The following is a 20,807-nucleotide window of genomic DNA, read 5'->3' as shown; positions in this document are numbered from 1 at the left end:
TTCTTGTTCCTTACTGTTTCCAGAAGCTAGAGAAAATAATTTATTCTGATAATTCTTCATAGGAAAAAGAGTCCAAGCCCTTAAACCCATTTCTGCCCTGACCACGGATGGCTTCATGCAAAGACACACTCCTGGAGCATTTTCCAGCTTGCCTTTTTCTAATGGGAAGCTTTGCCTTACAACCTGAAACTACAAAAGTAGGCTTTCTAAAAACTAATCAGAAAACACTCCAGCACTGTGAAATCCTTAAGCCTTGGGACCACAGCCCAATGAGGCAGGAAGATCCCGAAAGTCAGAAGTCAGGGAGGCCCAGGTCTAAACAGGTGTCTTCTAGATTGGCAGGACAGCTATGCTCATGAACTTATAGCAGCCATGGTTGCTTGCACGAGGTCAAGCCAGAAGTAACATTCCAGCTTGGAGCTGGGACAGACTCATAAGCAGCCCCTAGCACTCTCCTCCCCTAGAAGCCATTGATACTTGATGGCTTCTGGTAGAAGGGAGAGTCAGCCTTCTCTAAGTGTGGCCCTCTAGAAGGCCAACCTCACTCCAGTAAATGGCCCTATGCCATTGAGTTTATGAACAACACTGACCAGACTCAGTAGGTTATTTTAAAAAGAGGACATGAAGTTGAGAAGGGGTAGAGAAGCAGGTATGGGAGGAGTCACTGGGAGAAGTGGCAGCAAATATGATCAAAATATACAGTATGCAAATAAAATTGAGAATTTCACCCAGTGGCATCAGTTTTGTGTCACATAACTCAAGCAAATCTTCTGGGACATTTTTATCCTAGGAAGAGTGTTCATGATGTCCCAGATATTTTTATTCCTAGCATCTCTGCATGATTTCTCAGAGAATAGCAAACAGCTGGTACTTTAGTACTAGTAATTAAGGTTCATATTTGGGAATAATCTCAGCAACTCATGAAAACATATCTTGGAATTCCCCAGGGTAAAATTGTAATTAAATCACCTCCAACCTTGGAAGTGGATCACGGTGTTTCTCCAAGCTGCTGTGTGGACTCCATGCACTACATATAACATGGGGAGGCAGGGGCTGCTGGAAATGCAGACGCGGAGATGAACGATAACAATGCCAGGGCTGCTAAAGGACAGCCTCCAGGAGAGCAGCCAACCATCCACACGGAACAGGATGCTCAGAAAATTCTCACGGACTTAACTGTTTCTGAGCTACCTGAACCACCCTTGCCCTCACAACCATGGGATCAGGATTCTCTCAAGCCACTGCACACAAAAAGTTTATGAAAATCAAGGATGACAGGCAGTGGTAACGGATCGGTATAACGTACTTGTCATGCGAGCACTGAAGACTTGAGCCCAAGTGGAAAGCCTGGCTTGAAGGTGCACATCTCTAATCCCAGCACTGGGAAGGTAGATCCAAGTAGATCCCAGGGCTCCCTAGAAATTCAGCACACCCAGTTGGTCAATTCCAGGCCAGAGAAACACCAGGGCGGTCAGTGCAGAGCATCCAAGGGTGACCTCTGGCCTCCACATGCATGACTGCACATTTGCACTGTCAACATGCACACAAGTCCAGGAGCAAATATTTCAGATGAACAGTGAAAGGCTCTGCTCTTTTCCACAGTATTTGACACTGTTTGGGCTCCAGGGTGAACTGCAGTCATGAGCAGTGTGAATGTAAAGAAACTTTAGTGCCCCCCTTTTCATCACCACGTTTCTCTTGTCTCAGCCTTAAGTTGACCTACATGAGCTGCTAATGTGGAATTTACACCTCTTCCAAGACCAGCCTGAAGTTCTTGTTAAAACAAACGACTGGACCTTAAGGATCTGTATGCCTAACAGATCCCACGAGATGCAAATATTCCTACTCCAAGGCAAATCTATTCCCAACCACTGTGATTAGGAGTTCAATTTCAATGATGCTTTAAAACAAATTGCATCTGGCAAAAGATTCCAGCCACTTGCAAGATCTCAGGCAGGATGCTGCTTAGTATACTGAGGAATTCAGGCCATTCAACATTTTCAGGATGGATGATAAACACATCCTTTCTTGGCCACACCTCCCCCAATCCTGGCTCCTGTCTGACCCCACAGCCCCAACTTCCTGTCTTACACTAACAGTCTCTTTGTTTTCTTTGTAGGAAGCCAAACAGGAAGGGCAAGAGGTCCCCATTCCTGTCCTTGGATGCAGACTTCCTCAGTCACTAAGAAGATGGGCTCCCTTCACGAGAGATTCTTTCATCTGGTAACCAGGTCACCTGGGCACAGATGAACTTGGGGCAAGGCTGGGTCAAGGGTAGACTCAAAATTCCCTCAAAACAACAGAAGCGGTCAGACCTCAGTATTTATACTCCAGCTTGTGTGGGGATAAACACACAGCATGTCACAGCTTCTCACAGAGGTAGATCCAGAATGCCCACACCAGCTGGGTGCCCTGTTCTTAGGAAAGGGGTTTTCCAGTCATCTCATCAAGATGTGAGTATCAGGTCAGCACTTTTTGTGTACTGAACATGCCGTGCAAGCATTCCACCCTTGAACTATATTCCAGTCCCTTAAAAACAGCAAACACCGTACCAGGTTTTTTTCTTCTGGGCCACCAACCAGCTCCCAATTATGACACAGAGGCTTCTTACTAGTTACAAATGCTGAGCCTACCTTAGGCTCCTTCCTGCCTAGCTCTTTTAAATTAACCTGTTTCCCTTTATCTGCCTCCTGCCTCAAAGCTTTTCACTTTTCCTTTCTTCTGTGCATCTTACTTTCACTGTTTCTCGTGTCTGGCTGGCAGATGCCTGGCTTCTCGACCTGGTGGTAACCCCTTCTTTCTGCTCATTCTCTTTTCTCGTTTCTCTTAAGCCTAGATTTATTCTCTCTCCCTGCCAGCCCTGCCTATCTTTTTCCTACCTAGCTATTGGCCATTTATCTTTTTATTAGACCAATCAGTGCCTTAGGCAGGGAAGGTGAAACAAATGCAACATCTTTTTATAATTAAAACACACATCCTTACATCGTTAAACAAACGCAGCATAAACAAATGTAACACACCTTTGCCTACTTAATATTCCATAACAAAACACCTCTAACAATAGAAATATGCTTATTATAGTTTAAATATCTATGTAAGAGCTACAGGACACTAATTAAAAAACATTGTACCTGGGCATTTTGTCTGCATGTATGTCTCTGTACCACACGCATAAAGAGGCCAGAAGAGCCTTCAGTTCCCCGCCAACTGGAGTTACAGAAGGCTGTGAGACACCAGGTGGGTGCTGGGAACTGAACCAGGCTCTGACTGTTCTTTTCTCCCAAGGGAATGTATAATGACTGTTGACACTAATCCATTTATAATATATGGACCAACAGTCCATGCCTGGCACAGTGACATGAACAGCTGAGCTGTGAAGTCTTCCCGCAGCCTGCAGATCAGGATCTCCCAATCTTCTTCCCCACCAACATGTCTACTATCTCACACACACACACCCGTCTCTCAGATGTCATACTTTGTCCAATCCATTTACTCTCTGTCCCTAAGGCAATGGCTTCTAACTGGGGGTGACTTAGTCTTTCAGAAGATATTTAGTGTTGCTTAAATTATTTCCTTGGAGAAGACTTAAACAATACCCCAGCCCCACAAGGTTCCAACAAGAAACCGAGGTACAATTCCATAAAAATTCACTCTGGGAACCAGCGTGTGTACCAGGGTTACTTACGGAGCAATGGGTGAGGAGTTACAGGGCCGAGCATGGGTAATCCCAGTGGAAGGGTAACTGGAAGGTCTGTACCCAGTGTGAACGCTGCCGCTGTGGCTGCACAGATGGAGTTCCTCCCCTAGTCTATATCCCATAGCCAATGCCCAAGGCCTCGGGCAATTGGGGCAGAATTGCACTCACCTGGTACAGAGGAACGGCTAGATACTCAGATAAGGGTTCCATGACCCTCCCCAGCCCCTTTTCTACAAAGTAATGTCCAAAGTCAGTAGGACCAGCTGTGATGACCTATGCAAATGGAAACAGCTGAACTCACAGGGATGGAGACAGCCCTTTAACACTTGGCCATATACAGGGACATTGGTGGTAATCAGGTGGGCTGCTCCTGACACCCAGAGAGCAGCACCCGACAATGCAAGGAACAGTGTGACCCAGAGTCAGAGATAAACATTCCTAGTGCTGAGATTCCATGATGCTCTGGAAAGAGTGCAGGTCATGGCCTTGTTTCTTTTCTTTAGCATTGAATTATTCATTTGGAGGTGGTGCCATGGCACCCCTGTGGAGGCCAGAAGACAGCACATGGGAGCCGGTTCTGTCTGTCCACCATGTGGGTCCCGGTTTACCCTCTGACTCATTTCGCCAGGCCCCATTTACCTATTTTTTTGGTCACTCACATGATAATTTAGCCTCAATTTTCCTGCTCTTTCATTCTTCTGATCAACTGTTCTACAAGCCTCATCCTCAATGGAGTCACTCGACTTCTACATCTCAACTGAGCATACAAAGAACAATAAAACTAAATAAGCAACACAACCACATGAGTGACTGGCTCCACATATTCACAGGTTCCATGAGAAGAGATCTCCCTAATTGCCCCTGCAGTTCCTGGCCTTTCTCACTAGCCATTATTCCAAACTTCACGACATGAACACTGTATTAAAACTCATTCACTTCACTTAAAATCTTTCGCTGTAATAAGGCATGAGCTTTTGCATGTTCTCTCTCCCCCTCTCCTCCCCTCCCTGGAATGCTAACCCAGGGTCTCCTACCCACCAGACAAGGGCTCTCACTGAGCAGACCTGTGAACCCCACAGGGACTAAGTGTCATCTCTTCCCACCTTTAAGGACGCAGCCATGGCCTGACTGCCCCTCTGGGTCCTTGATTTATCAATCATCGAGCCCTCTGAATTCTCCACCTCAACTCCTCCTTTTTCCCATCCTTTTTTTATCTGAGACTGCTCCAAACCCCCCAGATGAACAAAGCACTCTCCCAGACCATTCTGCCTGTTCTTTCTCCCCAACCCCCTTCTGCCCACTAGGCTCTGCTCCCATCTTGCTAGACTACCCAAGTTCCACAGAGAAGGCAAATTCAGTAGGTCCTCTCAGCCTTTAATTTGGCAGAATACATGAACGACTCCCCCCCACATCCCCGTGCACGCCCGCAGGGTCTCTTCTCTTTTAGGATCTGGGATTACACTCTCTCCTCTATCTCTGTACTTCTGGCCTTTCCTTCTCCCACTTCTTAGATGAACAATGTCCTCTGTGTCCTCTAGCTCTGGCTTCAAACCTTATTCACTGAATCTACCCAGATTCCTCACTCACACCCAGGACCAAGGTCAAAACCCTGACACATCAATCCAAGTGTCTCTTGGTCATTCTCTCTGCAATCTAATACAGGTCACATATCACTACAGAAAAAATGATAACTGAATATATGTGCGGAAAAGACTTGGAGGCGCCTCTTATAAGCAAGGATGGCTCACCTGAACACAGCATGCTGGAATTCTTTTTTTACAGAATGGATTCTTCTAAATCTATAAATATAGGCAGAAGACTGAGCATCTTGAGATTCTCAAATGTTCAACAAAGGATAATAGAATCTCTACCTACTAGACATAACAGACAGCTCAAACCTCCAAATGTACAATATACCGTGACATACGCCTGATATTATTGGTAACAAGAAGCACTGGCGGATTTGCCTTCTATGCCAAAACAGAGCAAGTACATCTTGATTCCCATTGCTTTCCAAAATTAGACCTTCAATTGCAAATGTCAAACAAAGTGTAAGCAAACAAAAAGTCAGGAGACATTACAATGGAACTGAAAATACAGAAATGCTACTTCACAACAACTTCTCCAGGAAACAAGCATCACAGACTAACAAATCAGCAGTAAAATGAGTGTGTCAGAATCCATTCAGTCACTGAGGCTAAGAACAGAAAATTCCGTGCCACAGGGCCCTGAGTGTGGGAACTACACAGTGTTCAAAGACAAGGCTCTAAACGGACCAAGAACTCAGCTATGGAGATGTGGTCTCAATTCCTTGTGGATGTGACTGCTCCATGCAAACCAGACTCTGGTTTCTTCTTTCACTGCCCAGTGAGCCCAGTTGTGTCCAGTTTTAAGATAGTGAAAAGGAAAAGGTGGGCAAGGAGCACAGCAAACTGTTAGACAAGTTCACTACAAAGTTAGTACTGACCAAGCCTATGGATAAATGAGCTTCAGAGCCAGAGAGCCCCAGTTCAGATCCCAACGTCACCAACCAACTTCATAATTCCAACAATCCATCCAGTCTGCCTATGCTGCAGCTTCTTCTTCATGCATATAACAGGAAGGGAAACAAATTCTCACTTTATGGGCAAAATGCCTAGGCCATGTGTGGTGCTGTGAATGCTGTATAACCTATATCGCCATCCTTTTTCCTTTACTATTTTTAGGCTCCATGTCACACTACAGTCTGTGCTCCGACTCCAACTTAACAATGCCCACCAGGTACTGTGTTCACAGCGCAAACAACACTGCAGCTGACATCTCCAGCCACACTATCTTCAGGCTCACAATCCATCACCCAGGACTGAGTTCATGTCAGATTCAATGCACCCTAAAAGGGGATGTGGCTCTGACATGATGCAGCATGAATAAGTTCTGGGAACACTCTGCGTGAACTCTCTCAGTCATGAGTGGGCAGATATGGCAGGATTCCATCAACACGAGATCTCTGGAGCTGGCAAACACAGTGGAGTAGGATCAGAGGACATCCGCAATCCGGGGTGAGGGAGATGGGAAGCATTTAATGGGTGCAGCATTTCTTTGGGAGGTGATAATGAAAAGTTCTGGAAATGCATTTCAGTGACCACATAGCTTTGTGAATGTACTTGATACCACCCAACTGTGCACTTAAAGAACTTAAAATTGTTGGGACCATTTGGAGTCCTGGTCTCCAGCTGCTCTTCCCTGATAGTGACCTTTACTTTCCTTCTGATTTGGGTTACTTAAAGCTGTGTCAAAGTTGTTTACCAGCTCTGCTTCACAAGCACGTGTTGCCTTGCCTTCAGGATCAGAGGATAAGGTTTCCACGTGTTGGCCTACCTGACTGTTAGGTTTATAAGCCTCCATGGTGCTACTGAATAGGGGACTTCTTACCAGTGACTAGAGGTCCGTGTCCCTGTCTCTGTATGTCTTTGTATGTTTCAACCTCCAGCCCCTTGCCCGAAGCTCGGGAACTGTATGGTAGCACATAGAGTGCAGACAGGCATTGTGTGCTGCATAAAATGTTCATTTTTGTCCTGTGTATCTTCTAGTAACATACACAAAATAAAAATAACCTTTTCAAAACCCACAGAATACATCTTCAAAGAAAGCTGTATCATGAGCATGGGTCTTAACTCATTCTCAAGCTTCTAAGTAGGGCACAATAGGAATAAACATCAGCTTGTAGCCGGCCATGGTCTAAAACGCCCAACAGATGGGGGCCAGGGGCACAGCTTAAAATTTTCAGAAGTGAGATTATGTTGTGGGATGTTTAACTCTTTACTCTTTTGGGGACCCACCACCCCACTCCCAGATAAATCACACACGGAGCTTATTCTTAATTATGAATGCCCAGCCTTAGCCTGGCTTGTATCTAGCCAGATTTTCTTAATTTAAATTCTTGTGACTACCTTTTGCCTCAGGGTTTTTATCCTTCTCTATTTCTTCTTTCTCCGTGGCTGGCTGCGTAGCTGGGTGGCTGGCCCCTCATGTCCTCCTTGTCTTGCTCTTCTCTTCCCAGATTTCTCCTATTTATTCTCTCTGACCACCTATCCTTGCTCCTGTCTTGCTATTGGCCATTCAGCTCTTTATTAGATCATCAGGTGTTTTAGACAGGCAAAGAACCACAGCTTCACATAGTTAAACAAATGCAACATAAACAAAAGCAACACAGCTTAAAATAATATTCCCCAATGGAATTATGCTATTTTTATTTTAAACAGAATCTTGCTACGTACCTCAAAGCAACTTCAAACTAGCAATTCATACTAGCAGGTGACAAGTGTTTGTCACCATGTCTGGCTTGTATTTTCTGTGTTAAAGCAATTTTTAGTCCTTTGAAAGGAAAAAGAGAAATACTCTGAAGGACTATGTGAACATGGGTATGTAACAGCAGTTTTGAAGGCAAAATTAATCCTTTCATGCCCATAATGGGTACGTACATTCATGGACTTCTGCAGGGTTTCCGTTTACCAGACAACCCTGAAGTAACCTCAAAAGTCAAAGCAGAAATGCAAAGTCCGTTACTGTGACACACAAAAGTGCAATATAACTCATCGGGTAAAGAGGCTAGCCCCCAATCTGTGATCTGAACTCAATCCTTTGAACCCACATGGTCCCCACAAGTTGTCCTCGGACGACAACACATGCAGCAGCACACACATTATGCACACCCAGAGAGAAATACATAACTGCAATAAATAAACTTTTAAAAAGTGAAATATTTCAAATCTCAAGCAAAATTTTTATTGTACAATAAAGACACAATGAAGGGAAATTTAACAAGACCTCTACAATAGCAGGCAACCAGTTATCTGGTAACTATCACACACAGATTAAATATTAATCCAGGAACAACAATTTACAAGGAACTAGTGTCATTTTCAAAGATAGAAAGCCAGGGCCATCCTTGCTCCTGCCTATCCTTACAACATCAGTAAGCACATGGCTGCTCCTTGCAGCCAATCTGGCACCCCTCTAAGTAACTCTACTGCCCCATCTGACAAGTGAGGAGACTGGGGTGTAGAGAGGTTGGGGATCTTGCTTGGGCTCCCTGAGTTGCCTACTAAGCAATAGAGCCAGGGTGTAAAAATCTAGATGTCAGTTTTTCCATTGCACCTTACTGTCCACTGGTGACAGTGGACAATGAGTCACAGGACGCTCAGCAAACTCAAATGCAAGGCAACCAGAGAGTCAGACACAGCAGAGGCCCTGAAGGAATCGCAACATTTCAACATAGAACAAATGTTTCTGACTGCACAATGAAGAAAGAAGGCAAGACAACCACTTAATGCCTTTAAATTAAATTATATACTGACATTTTTATTACAAAAAATGTACACATCTCTTGGAGCTCTGAATATAATATAAAGAAACATTTGCCATTTATGTAATCCTCAAAGATAGATGGTGTGTGTGTGTGTGTGTGTGTGTGTGTGTACACGTAGAAGGAAGACATGTTTTCTGGATGTTTTAACTCTAAGAATATAAAAATTTACAACATATCTATAAATACCCAAACAGCCTGGAGCTACCGCTCAGTAGAAAACCCACCTGTTGTGCAAGCACAAGGCCCCAAATTTAATCCCCAGAACCTGAGTAAAAAAGTTGCACACAGGTCTGCAACTCCAGTGCTGGGGAGGTGAGAACAGGCACATCCTGGGGGTGATGGCCAGCCTAATCTACATGGCAAGCTCAAAGCTAGTGAGAAAACCAGCCCCCCAAAAAACTACAAAAAACCAATGGTGATCAGCATCTAAAACACCACAGTTGAGGATATCATCTTGTCCTTACACACACACCCCTACTCTCTCTCACACACGCATGGAAGATGAGTGAGCAAACTCATGGGATCACATATGACTACTGTAAAAAAAAAAAAGCCTGGTATTTGACCACTAATGGTGGCTATTTAAAAACAAACAAACATAAAAACAGGAAGGAAAGAAAGAAAGAAAAAAGGAAATGAAGGAGGAAGGAAGGAAGAAGGAAGGAAGGAAAAAAGGAAGGATGGATGGATGAATATAGGCTTTGAAGTCATACTATAACCTTGAATTTAAATATTAACTTTGCTTTTAGTGACTGGTAATTTTCACCCAGTCAATTTCACGGAGCTAAGCTTCAGCTATTTTCTCTGTAAAGCAGGACATAATAATTCATAACTCATGACACTACTGCATGAACTAAGGAGACAATAAAATGTCAAGTATTGGGCACGGTCCCTGCTAAAAGACGGTTAACAGTAAATAACATTCCACTCTGTAGCCCCCATACTGGACAACCTAATCTTTACCAACTACTGAAGCACTGGCAGCACTGGCAGAATAACACGAAGCACAGCATACGCTCCAGAAATAAATGCACTCATTGCACGTGGAAACAAAACAAAAGCACGAGGGGTCAGAACTGAATTCAGCGTCAACAAGAACCCGGCTGTCACTCTTGGAAACAGCCCTAAGCACCGCTGGCCAGTGTGGTTACCGTCTGCCCTGAGCGCCACCTTTGCAATCAACTGTCATCAGTGCTTGAAAAGCGCGGAGCGCTACGGACGCGGCTATAGTCTACGTGACAGCATCCCACGGGCTCGTCCCACGGGCGGCCGAACGGAGTAGTCCCAGGGTTCACCCCTGCTCACCCCAGGGGTCCGCGTGGCCCGGAGCAGCTGACTGACAGCCGAGCCGCGACTTAGTTACCTGCCTGTCTCAGCCGCCGGCGCTGCAGCGGCACTTCCTCAGACTCCGGGTTACTACGGGCTACCGGGCAAACACCGATGGCGTCATCAACGCGCGCCCCGGGCGACCGCGGTCCTTCCTGGGGACCGGCCCCTCGGCCGACGACTGCGCAGGCGCAGGACGCCGCGCGCAGCCTCGGTCCCCAGGGTTCCTGATTGGTAATGGTACCCACGCCTCACTGAACTACAAATGTATACTTGCTGCTTTTGAGACAGGGTCTCTCTATGTAGCTCTGGGTGACTTGGAGCTCAGTATGTAGACCAGGCTGGCCTCCAACTCATATATCCGCTTGCCTCTGCCTCCTGAGTGCTGTGGGTAAAGGAGTGCACTTTATTCTTTAGTCCACGCTTCTGCTGCCTGTGATTGCGGTTTACATATTCATCCCACCACAATGTCTCAAATTTGGTCCAACTGTGCGCCAGGCAGGTCTTAAATAAGGTCTCACTATATACCAGGCAGACACTGTGTTCGCAACTACAGAGGTGGACCAGTTGTGCCTGCCCATGTGGAGATTATCTTTGGTTGAAAAAGTGAGTCAGATACGTGTATCTTACACCAAGCATAACAGAATATTTCCTGGACTGTTGTACTCGAGGCTATTATGATAGGCCAATGAGGAAGCAGATTGGATTTTATAAAAATAGTACAAAAATGAAATTTCACACTAGTCAAAACTAGTCCATATTTTTTATAGAATGACAACCTACTGGGGAAAAACTGCTTACCAAAACCATTGAAAATTGGGAAAAGTACAACAACAGACATGGTGACTGATCATTTATTGAAAATTGATTTTAAAATCTAATACTGACAAAATGTAGTTTAAAAAGTTCAAGCAGAAACGAAAGCCATGCTAGTTTCTTAAAACTCAAATGTGAATGCCTATTGTCAGAGACACATATGGCTACAATGTGTTATGCAGTGAAACAATAACAGTAAATTATAAGTTCAGTGTAAAATTTGCATGAAGGAAACTGCAACTGATTCTTGAAAAACACTTTAATCGAGTAGAAAAGACTAAGTATGTTATAAAGTTGATTATAGTATGAAATTTACATATTGAATTTTTCTCAAGAAAATACTCTTGCCTGGTGAAAATACTTGGCATATGCACAATTGTATTTAAATAGTTATATTCATTTACCATAAATTAATACCACACAGAGTCAGAGCAACAGGAGTCAGCATCTTGTATACATTGATGCTCCTGAAAGTCCGTAGGTTAGTTCTAACCTTGTATTTATTTAGTTCTGGTGCAAGGATAGATTTGATCTTAAGGTTTGGCAGAATTAAACAAGTGTACTCTGGCTTTTGATGTGAGCTACATTGATGACTAATGTCCCTATTTTATCGGGTCCATGAATTCTCAGCTCCCACTGAGACCGTGTGGCTCAGACTGAGTAATCAAAAGAACTTCCTACGTGTCTCAGCTGGACAAAACCCAATATAGTATAGATGATGGTGACCGCTGACTGTCCCCTGACATCCAATATCTTTTCTTCATAGGTTGGAGACAATATATTAATTAATAAAATGTTCTCATTTTAACTGGGTGTATGGGCACCTAGGAGAAGGATTTTTGTCAGCCTCCCTTTCATCTGTCTGTGGCCTTAGGACTAAGCCCTAGGTCATGGCTGTAAATGTAAAAGGTAATATGGCCAGAAGCCACAGCTGTTTTGACAACACATCCCATCACAATCTGACCGGGAGGTGTCATGTTGGCTGCTTCTATAGTAGCCTTTTTGGTAATAATTCAAACTTCAGTCTTGTATGAAAACAAGACCCTGGGTGCTAAAGACATTTTTTTTTTGTCTTTTAAGATTTTAATTGTCGTTTTTAATTGCATTACTGTGCCACACTTTGTGACATAAGAGAATAAAAGTGCTCTCAAAGACTTTTGGGTAGGGCCACCTACCAACTTGAAACAATCTGCCCTAGTTCTTTGACCAAGAGAAACCACGGCTGCTTAATTGAAGCCATTTTAGTTAGTGTATTTTTTTCCCCTTTCTTCTACCAACTCTAATTCTAACTGGCACAGGGATTAAAGAATAAAAAGAAAAATACACAGGACAACCACTTGCCATTTTCACAAAGCTGAGTGGTACTAAGAAAGATCCTCGTGGAGGGAGAAGCAACTCACAGAAGTCCAGAGACCTCGGGCCTTAAGTTCCAGATCCTCCCATGGTGCCTCTCAAGTGTTGGGGTTACAAGCCTGTGCCTCCATGCCTGGCTTCCCGATAAGGCAAACACTCCACTCTTTGTGGTTTCGTTCCTTGTCTCCTCCCCAAAATCTTCCTTCCCTTTAAGACAGAACTGTGATTTTTGTTTTTTTACCTTGCTGTTGTAATTGAGAATATTGTGATAAGTTGAGGGGGTGGCTGTGAATTTTATATAAATAGTACAGAAATAACATTAACACCAATTAAAAGTGGTCTCTGTTTGTTAGAAAATAAAAATGCACTGAAAAATACCTGCTGTCTAAAACCACTGAAAATTAGGATAATTAAAAAACAAGACATGGTAAAACTGATCATTTATTAAATAATCTAATTACCTCAGAGAAGATTGGCACCTCCTCAAACATCAAATGATAAATGGTTTTATATCTAGATCATATATGAAACCTCATTTCCCCCTGGCTTCATAGTCCTGTCCTAGTTGGCCTTATAGTAGAGGAGGTCATGTGACACAGTCTAGCCAATGAACTGGAAGGAGAAGGCTGCTAAGAGATTCTGGGAAAGAGGTTTTGTTTTACTAAAACAAGAGTTTTAAATGCACCCTATGGACGTTTATACAGGGCACCGTGCTATTTCTTTATTATTTGTGATGCCAGAATGAGAGAAGATGTCTGGAGGTCCTGGCAGCCATCTGGGATCCAGGTGGTGAGCATGAGGGTGGAAAGTCAACCAACAAAGGAGGACAGCGGGGAGGCGGCCTGATGCCCGAGCTTCCTGCCCAGGCCTGGGGGACCCTCGCATCAGAAAGGCGGTACTGCTGCTGTTCTTTTGTTGCTGTTGATGGTCACACTTGAGAGAGGCAAATAGACATACAACATTTTTCTTTTGTATTTCCTTTTTTTTTCTTTTACAAACTAAGCCTTGTTTTACACGTTCAGACAGTTTTATTGCTGTTGTTTCTGCTGTTTGTCCTATCCTTGCTTTTGCTGCCCCTACTTTTTTCCTAACAGTGTGCCTCATATAGACCAGGCTGGCCTCGAAGTGGCTGAGATGATTCTGAACTTCTCATTCTGCCTTCACCTGGGACTATCTGCTTATGCTACTACGCTCAGTTTAGGTGGTGTTGGGGGTTGGGTTCAGGGTTCTATGCATGCTAGACAAGCATTCTCCCAGCTAAGTTACATCATCAGCAACTCCCCTACAACTTCCAAAGGTTGGCATTAACCCCTTGATGGTTTTCTCTACCACAAACTGGATTTGATCCAACACTGTGATAGCTCTATTTGCATAGCATTAGTACAAGTCTGCCTTCATAATGCCTTTCCCAATATCCTTGGCTGACCTATAAAGAATCTACAGGAAGTAAAGAGGGTCTGTATAGTCAGAAGAAAATACACTTGTGCCATGTCTTCATATAGACACTCCAAAATCTCTGGATATGATGGGCACTAAATCTCCAGTCATTGAAGGTAAAACCAAACCAGAGAACTAAAGTTGAATTTTTTTTTTTTTTTTTTTTTTTTTTTTTTTTGGTTTTTCGAGACAGGGTTTCTCTGTGGCTTTGGAGCCTGTCCTGGAACTAGCTCTGTAGACCAGGCTGGTCTCGAACTCACAGAGATCCGCCTGCCTCTGCCTCCCGAGTGCTGGGATTAAAGGCGTGCGCCACCATCGCCCGGCAAGTTGAATTTTTTTTAAAAAAATGATAAATAATTTATTGACATTCTCTGGTTAAAAACGAGAAACTCTAAGCTTAGAGAATTTCTTGGGACACAGTGATAGTGGGAATTGGGAATAGTTTGTTTTTTTTTTCCTTTCATTTTCTGTGGTGTGCACTGAATCTGTAGAATGATCCAGTAATGGTCAGTGTCTGGGACAGCCAGTGGACGTGCTGGAGGACCCTGATCATGAGGGTCTAGAAGACATTCCATGCCCTGGAGAAAGGGATGTGGAAACTCAAGGACAGAGAGCCTCTAATCTGGACGGTGTTAGGTATAATGGAGACTGAAGGGTTGCTCCCTCAGCAAAGTACCAAGCCATCACTGTTTTTAAAACTGTTAGTCATCTCATCGGGGCAGAGTCTTTCTGTGTGCCCTTGGTCTTACGTATTGTTTGTTGTTTGGCGTCTTTGTGTACCTTACTGAGACGGAAATTATGGAACTGTCCCCCTCCTCTCCCCTGGACCTGTGCCTGGCCCACTGGAAGGACATGTGAGGCGCAGCTAACAACCAAGGGCTTAAAATTCACAAGGGAAAGAATGTTGTCCACCTTTTATGTCCACTGGCCCCCAGAGGAGACTTTTGATATCCACCCAATCAAGGCTGTGGAGGACATCACGTTCTGACCCCAAACCGGATACCCTGACCAGATACCCTACATAGTAACCCAGAGAGGTCTGACAGAAGACCCTCCCTCTTAGATTAAAGCTTTCCTCTCCCAACAGTTCAAGATACTGGAACCAGAAAAGAAGCACCTGCCGAACAGGGGCCTACTAACCCCCTCAGGCCCAGGCTTACAGGGCGGAACACTGCTGAAGACTTCTTCCCACCCCCCCCCTTAAACCTACACCCAAGCTCCAAACCTGTACCAGTGGTGGCCCGGGAGGAGACCCCCCCTCCCTTATCCTGTCCTGGAGGGAGAAGACTGACTAGAGGCACCAGAAGATGGAGGGGGGAACCCCCAACCCTGGCTTGGTCGCTTTCCCCTTGAGAGCCTATTTATGTCAACTGAAGATGGAGTGAGAAATATATCAACATATCATTTTCCCAGACATTTTGATATGTTTTCAAATTATTGTGTTTAAAGTAAAAAGGCATGTTTCATGTTTTCCACTGTTCCATTATGTGTTCAGCCAGTTTGTGGAAATGCTGGTTGAGGACAGTGACTCTTCATTCCTTCAGCCTTGAATCAGAACAGAACAGGCTAGCTGTCTCCACTGTCTTCACAGGGGCTCCTTGAGTGGTCGCCGTGCCCACTTGTGGAGGGATGTTGGTGGTCAGAGGAAGGAGGCAGAAGCAAACCAAAGCAAATGTTCCAGGCTTTTTTCCCCCTTTTAGCTGCACGTCGACCTCAGTGAGAGGCCATCGTTTCTTAACAAAAGCAGCTTCTCAGTGGCTGTGTCCCTCCTTGCTGATCATCCCAGGTCTCTTCATTCCCATTCCTTGTCGCTGAAAGAATATGATTGGACCACTCTAGCTTGTGTGGTCAGGAGGCAGGTCAGATGCTGAATTTTGACTGCTGAGTCCTCTTCTTTGGACTAGGACGGGAAAATAGAGCTTCCTGCATTTGGCATTTTATCACTAGGGGTATGACAATCCTCTGCTCAGCAGACAAATTATCCCATGCTAATCACACGTGATTTCTGGATGATTGGAGACATATTACATGGCCATGGGAAAATGTTGGTGGACGGAGAGGACAAAGATAGATGGCGATTGAGAGCACTTGGGCTTCTTATGTGCCTGTACCCCGTAAAAGCTCAATTAGAATCTTCTGATTACCCAGAAGAAGGCTCCATGTGAGATGTCCTCTAACTTGGGTGTGTACAGCACACTATAGCAAAATGGTTTACACCATGGAGACCTCCAGGGCACGCTGTTCTTTCTCTCACAAACTTCTGTTTTCTTTAGTTCACTAAAATCTAATTTGGTGAAATAATCTTTGTTCTAGTCCCATGCTTGTACGGAAAACATTTTTTACCTCACCAATCCATCTCCCCAGTCTGGGAAAACAATTGTTGCTCTCATGTCCTAAGAAGAGTCAGTTAAAGAGAATGATAAACCCTTTTTCTCTATACTAACCTTTCCCCTTTCAGAGGAAGGAGCCCTGCACTAAAGTCACATGTGGAACAGACACCGGAACACTTTTCAACCCTCTGCTTGGCAGTTATTCTAGATTTTAAAACCTCAAATTGTTCATTGCTGCCAGATCAGTTTTAGAAAGTAGAGGGGGTTGGTATAGAGTCACACCGTAGACTTTAAGATTGAACTCTCAATGTGTCTGTGTAACACCTCTCCTATTTTCTGCCACTGTTTTGGGGTTCTGTTCAGAGTAAACATTATGATAGTTCTATATTTAGTTCTAGATGGATTAAAACAAGAGCAACATTACCAAACCACTGCATTGACTGGAACACAGGGGAGAGGACTGTGGTCAATACACAGTGTGACATCCTTCACACTTTAAAAGACAGTAATCAACAAGAGGAATTTTGAGGACAAAACAATATTGTTTCATACTGCTAATGAGAAGATTAAGGAACCAATTTTCAATATGATGACTATAACAGACTATTTATTCACGGTTTGTCCTCACTGCTATAGGAATGAATGAGTAACTTTTTCTCCATCCCCAAAAGTCTTCATGCTCCTCATTTTCATTCCTTCCTGTATAGATAGTAGGGACCTGGAAACCCATTCCAGGCTCAGAGGTGATGGGTAGTAGGGTGGTAGTGATAGCTGGACAGCTGTGTGGGCCCAAGCAGGGGAAGGAAGAGAATCCTATCCTACAGAGGACTGGCCCTGATGGTGGAGGGTGAAATTAGTCTTTGAATATTCCTGGAGAGAAAGCACACACACAAATGTAGGCTTCATACAAGGAGCTCACCAATAGCAGAGTAGGAAAAAGATTTAATATTAAGGACTTATATCTGATGTTAAAAATATTGGCCTTCTGAAAGCAATGAATTTGGAGCAATAAGCAGAATGAGGCATCTTCTCTATCTAGATTATAACTCACTATTTTATAAACCAATTAAAAGGCTGACATAATGGTAACTCGTAGATATAGCTTGATTGACACGCAGCAGCCTTGTAATGTTAGCAACTACACAGAACAAGTAGACACTCCTATACGTTGAACTAACTGATGCTTACAAAGGAAATGCAGCTTCTTCACAAGCTCTTATACCTTCTGAAGTTCCTTGATCCAGAACGGCCACTGGACAGGTAGTAGCAGTTCCCCCAAGTGAACAAAGCAAAGTCAAAAGAGATGAAGAGACATGACCTAACTTCAATGACCTTACTGAAATGACCTTCAACCAGCGATAAATTGTGTTGGGAAGTAGAGAGCCAACCCTCTCACCTGGATGATCCTTAGATGTGAGAAAGTCTCCCTGGGATCTCCAGCAGGTTTGTGCCCCAACTTTCTACAGAGGCAACCTAATCATTTGATTCCCTTGTTGGCTTTATCCTTCCTTCGGTCATATCCCTCACTTGCCATGAATCTTCCTGGCATAAATTATGTCATTATGTATGTTATTTCCACCCAAATCCATGCCTTAGGGTCCTCTTTTGGTGGTAAGGAACACAAATCCCTATTGCTGGTTGGACTTAATGAACATTTAATAGATGTGCAGCCCTATCCCAGTCGCTACAAAGGAGTCATTTATGACATTTTGGGGTCCATTACTTTGAACAAAGGTGGCAACTCCAAGGAGGAAACATGAATAAATGAGAAAAAGGAAAAGATGACAGCTGTGTATATAGGTGGCCCTCATTGGGGATAAGATAGCACAATGGTGCTTACTTCCTAATATATGACTCTCCTGGGATATTAAATGTGTCTTTCAGGGAAAATAATGTCATACTATTAAGAATTAGTAATACATACTTTCAGATGACATTAGCCTATTAATTCCAGTTCTATCTTAGTTGAACACAAAATGCTGTTCAGTGTTTAGATGATTTATCAAGATATGAACAGAAGCTTGCCAAATCTCTAGCTGAAGTCATAAATAATTTCAACATCTTTTATTTCACATTTGCTGTTTAAAAGGCCATAACATTGGCAAATGTATCATTGCTAGACTTTCTGCCTCAAATTATATTTTGAGCACTAAATCTGTTTAAAAAGCTGCTTAACTCACAGCTTTCTTTAAAAGCATAGACTGATGTCCACCTGCATCTGTAACTTCTCTGGGCAGAGTAAGGGTTCTATACATATTGATGCCAAAATCTTGGCTTCAAGATGGTTTGTCTCTTCCAAAATTCATGTTGAAAATTTGTTACCAGGGTAAAATTTAAAGAGGTGCTGGGACTTTTTGAGGTATTTTGGGTCTCATGGGGCTCTATATTCTTGAAAGGATTAGTGCTAACTTTTCAGAAATAAGTCACTTCTTGTGAGGAAGTGTTGGTCATCACAAGAGTGGTGCACAGAAGCACAGCTTCCTCTTCTCTCTTGTGCTCTTGCTCCTGACATGTAATCCTTTCTGCTTTTCCACAGGATGAGGCCCTCACCAGATGGCACCCAGGTGCCAGTGTGATGCTCTTAGACTTCCCAGCCTCTAGAACAGTGAACCAAGATAAATTTCCTTTACAAATCACCCAGTGGCAAACAGATTGAGATACATGCCAACTTCCAGAAAGAAGAGTTGACTGAGAGTTGATGGAAGATCTTTTCTCTATTCCAGCCCTAGATTTCAACTGATTTCTAAGCTCTGTTCAAACAAGTCCCTTAACTGCCATTGGAATCACACTTATGTATAGTGTATGAACACAAAACTCTAGAGTATACCAACACACTGCCACCATTTTTATTATGCAAAAGAATCAAGGTTCTAAGGACGTGACAGGCAAACCACAGTTACACAACTAACTTACCAGAATTCTCTGGTTATTGGCCAAGTTTGGGGGCCACTAATAAGTCGAGGGAAAGTCCTGCCATCCCCAAACCCTAAACTATCAAATGTGAGACTATAGGATATTAGGATCCCTTGAAGAGCCACTTCACAGAGGGAGACTTTCCCGAAATGACCTGACACTAGGGCTCCACAGAAGCATAGCACGGAGAGATGTGGTGGGACCAGTAACAAAATCAGTGGTTCTGAGCCAATCTATACAACCGTCCAGAAATCCTAGTCATTGCAGGGAAGACAGAGCAGTGGGAAAGAAGAAAGGCAAGGACTGGTCATGGAGATGTTAGAAAGAATGGGGAAACTGCTGGAAGAACCTTCTGTTGGCATTATAGGGAACAGGCTGTTCCATGAAGTCAATTGATCATCGCTCAAGTTTCAAAACAACTGACTGAGAATGGATGACTTCACCGGGTGTTGAAAACCTGTGAAGATGACAACACCCACCAACAAATCATTGCAGGGAAGCAAGGAATGAGCACATTGTCACCACCAACTGGATACACAGTAGCCCCAAACTTGATGAAACATGGCAAGTGTTGAATTATTGTGGACCAAAGAAGCTATCAACACATCTCTCTATGTACATTATTCTTTCAATGAGCTTTCCTTTTGTGTTTTTATCCTTCTAACAATGTATCCTTGCTTCTAGTGGTAAACACACACTCTCTCTCTCTCACACACACACACACACAATACCAGTCCACCCTCTCCTGTACTATGGGGCAGTGCCTGGCAGGACTAACCACACTCCTGTCCCTTCCACTCACATGACACCATGCTTGTGAGCCAGCATTTACTTTTAAAAACAAGTTGATTATGATTTAGAAGACATACAACAAGTTTCACATATCCAAAATGTAAAATTATGTATTTTCCAGTCTTTATATCTGTAACATCTGACTGTCACCCTAGAAGCTTTATTCTTGTCCTTCTCATACTTTGTCCCCTCTCTAAGTGACTGAATATTTCTATGTCATGGTAAATTATGTATACAGTCAAGAATTTCAGGTCGACAAGATGAGTTAATATATAACAGCCCTTGCCACAAAAGCCTAGTGATCTGAGTTCAATCCTCAGAACCCACATAAAAGTGAAAGAAGAAAATTAACTACACAGAGTTGTCCTTTGGTTGGCTTCCATCTTCATACTGTGATATGTGTGCTTACCCCCTTTGTACGCACGCACACACACACACACACACACACACACACACACACATTAATAAAGTTTAAAAAGAATTTCATATACATGGAATCACATTTTTATCTGATCCTTTGATGCATACTTATTTTGAGATTTGTCCATGATACAAAGTAACCAACAGTTCCTTTTCACTGTTAAGTAGAATTTCATTGTATGAGTATGTCATAACTTATTATCCATTCATCTGCTGATAGCTATTTGGGTTGTTTTATGGTTATTGGCTATTGCAAACAAAGCTACTAGCACAATTAAACATAAATATTTCTGGAAACATATGCTTTTACTTCTTTTGCATAAATTCCTAGGGATGCAAGGAGTGTGTACTTAACTTTTAAAGGCACTGCCATGCG

The 20,807-nt window shown here is 43.4% G+C and overlaps 1 protein-coding gene across 4 annotated transcripts in view; it reads right to left on the bottom strand.

Moving 5' to 3' along the window:
- Positions 1-10,526, bottom strand: part of Aopep (aminopeptidase O (putative)) — a 268,212-nt gene extending 257,686 nt beyond the window's left edge. For all 4 annotated transcript variants that reach the window (XR_009058196.1, XM_057787439.1, XM_057787440.1 and 1 more), the window contains exon 1: positions 10,408-10,526. The gene's annotated coding sequence lies outside the window, so the exon portion shown is untranslated. The remainder of the gene's footprint in view (positions 1-10,407) is intronic.
- Positions 10,527-20,807: the final 10,281 nt, after the last annotated feature.

Source organism: Chionomys nivalis, chromosome 13 (assembly GCF_950005125.1).
Source record: "Chionomys nivalis chromosome 13, mChiNiv1.1, whole genome shotgun sequence".
Taxonomy (NCBI): Eukaryota; Metazoa; Chordata; class Mammalia; order Rodentia; family Cricetidae; genus Chionomys; species Chionomys nivalis.
This window is presented reverse-complemented; position numbering and strand designations above follow the sequence as displayed.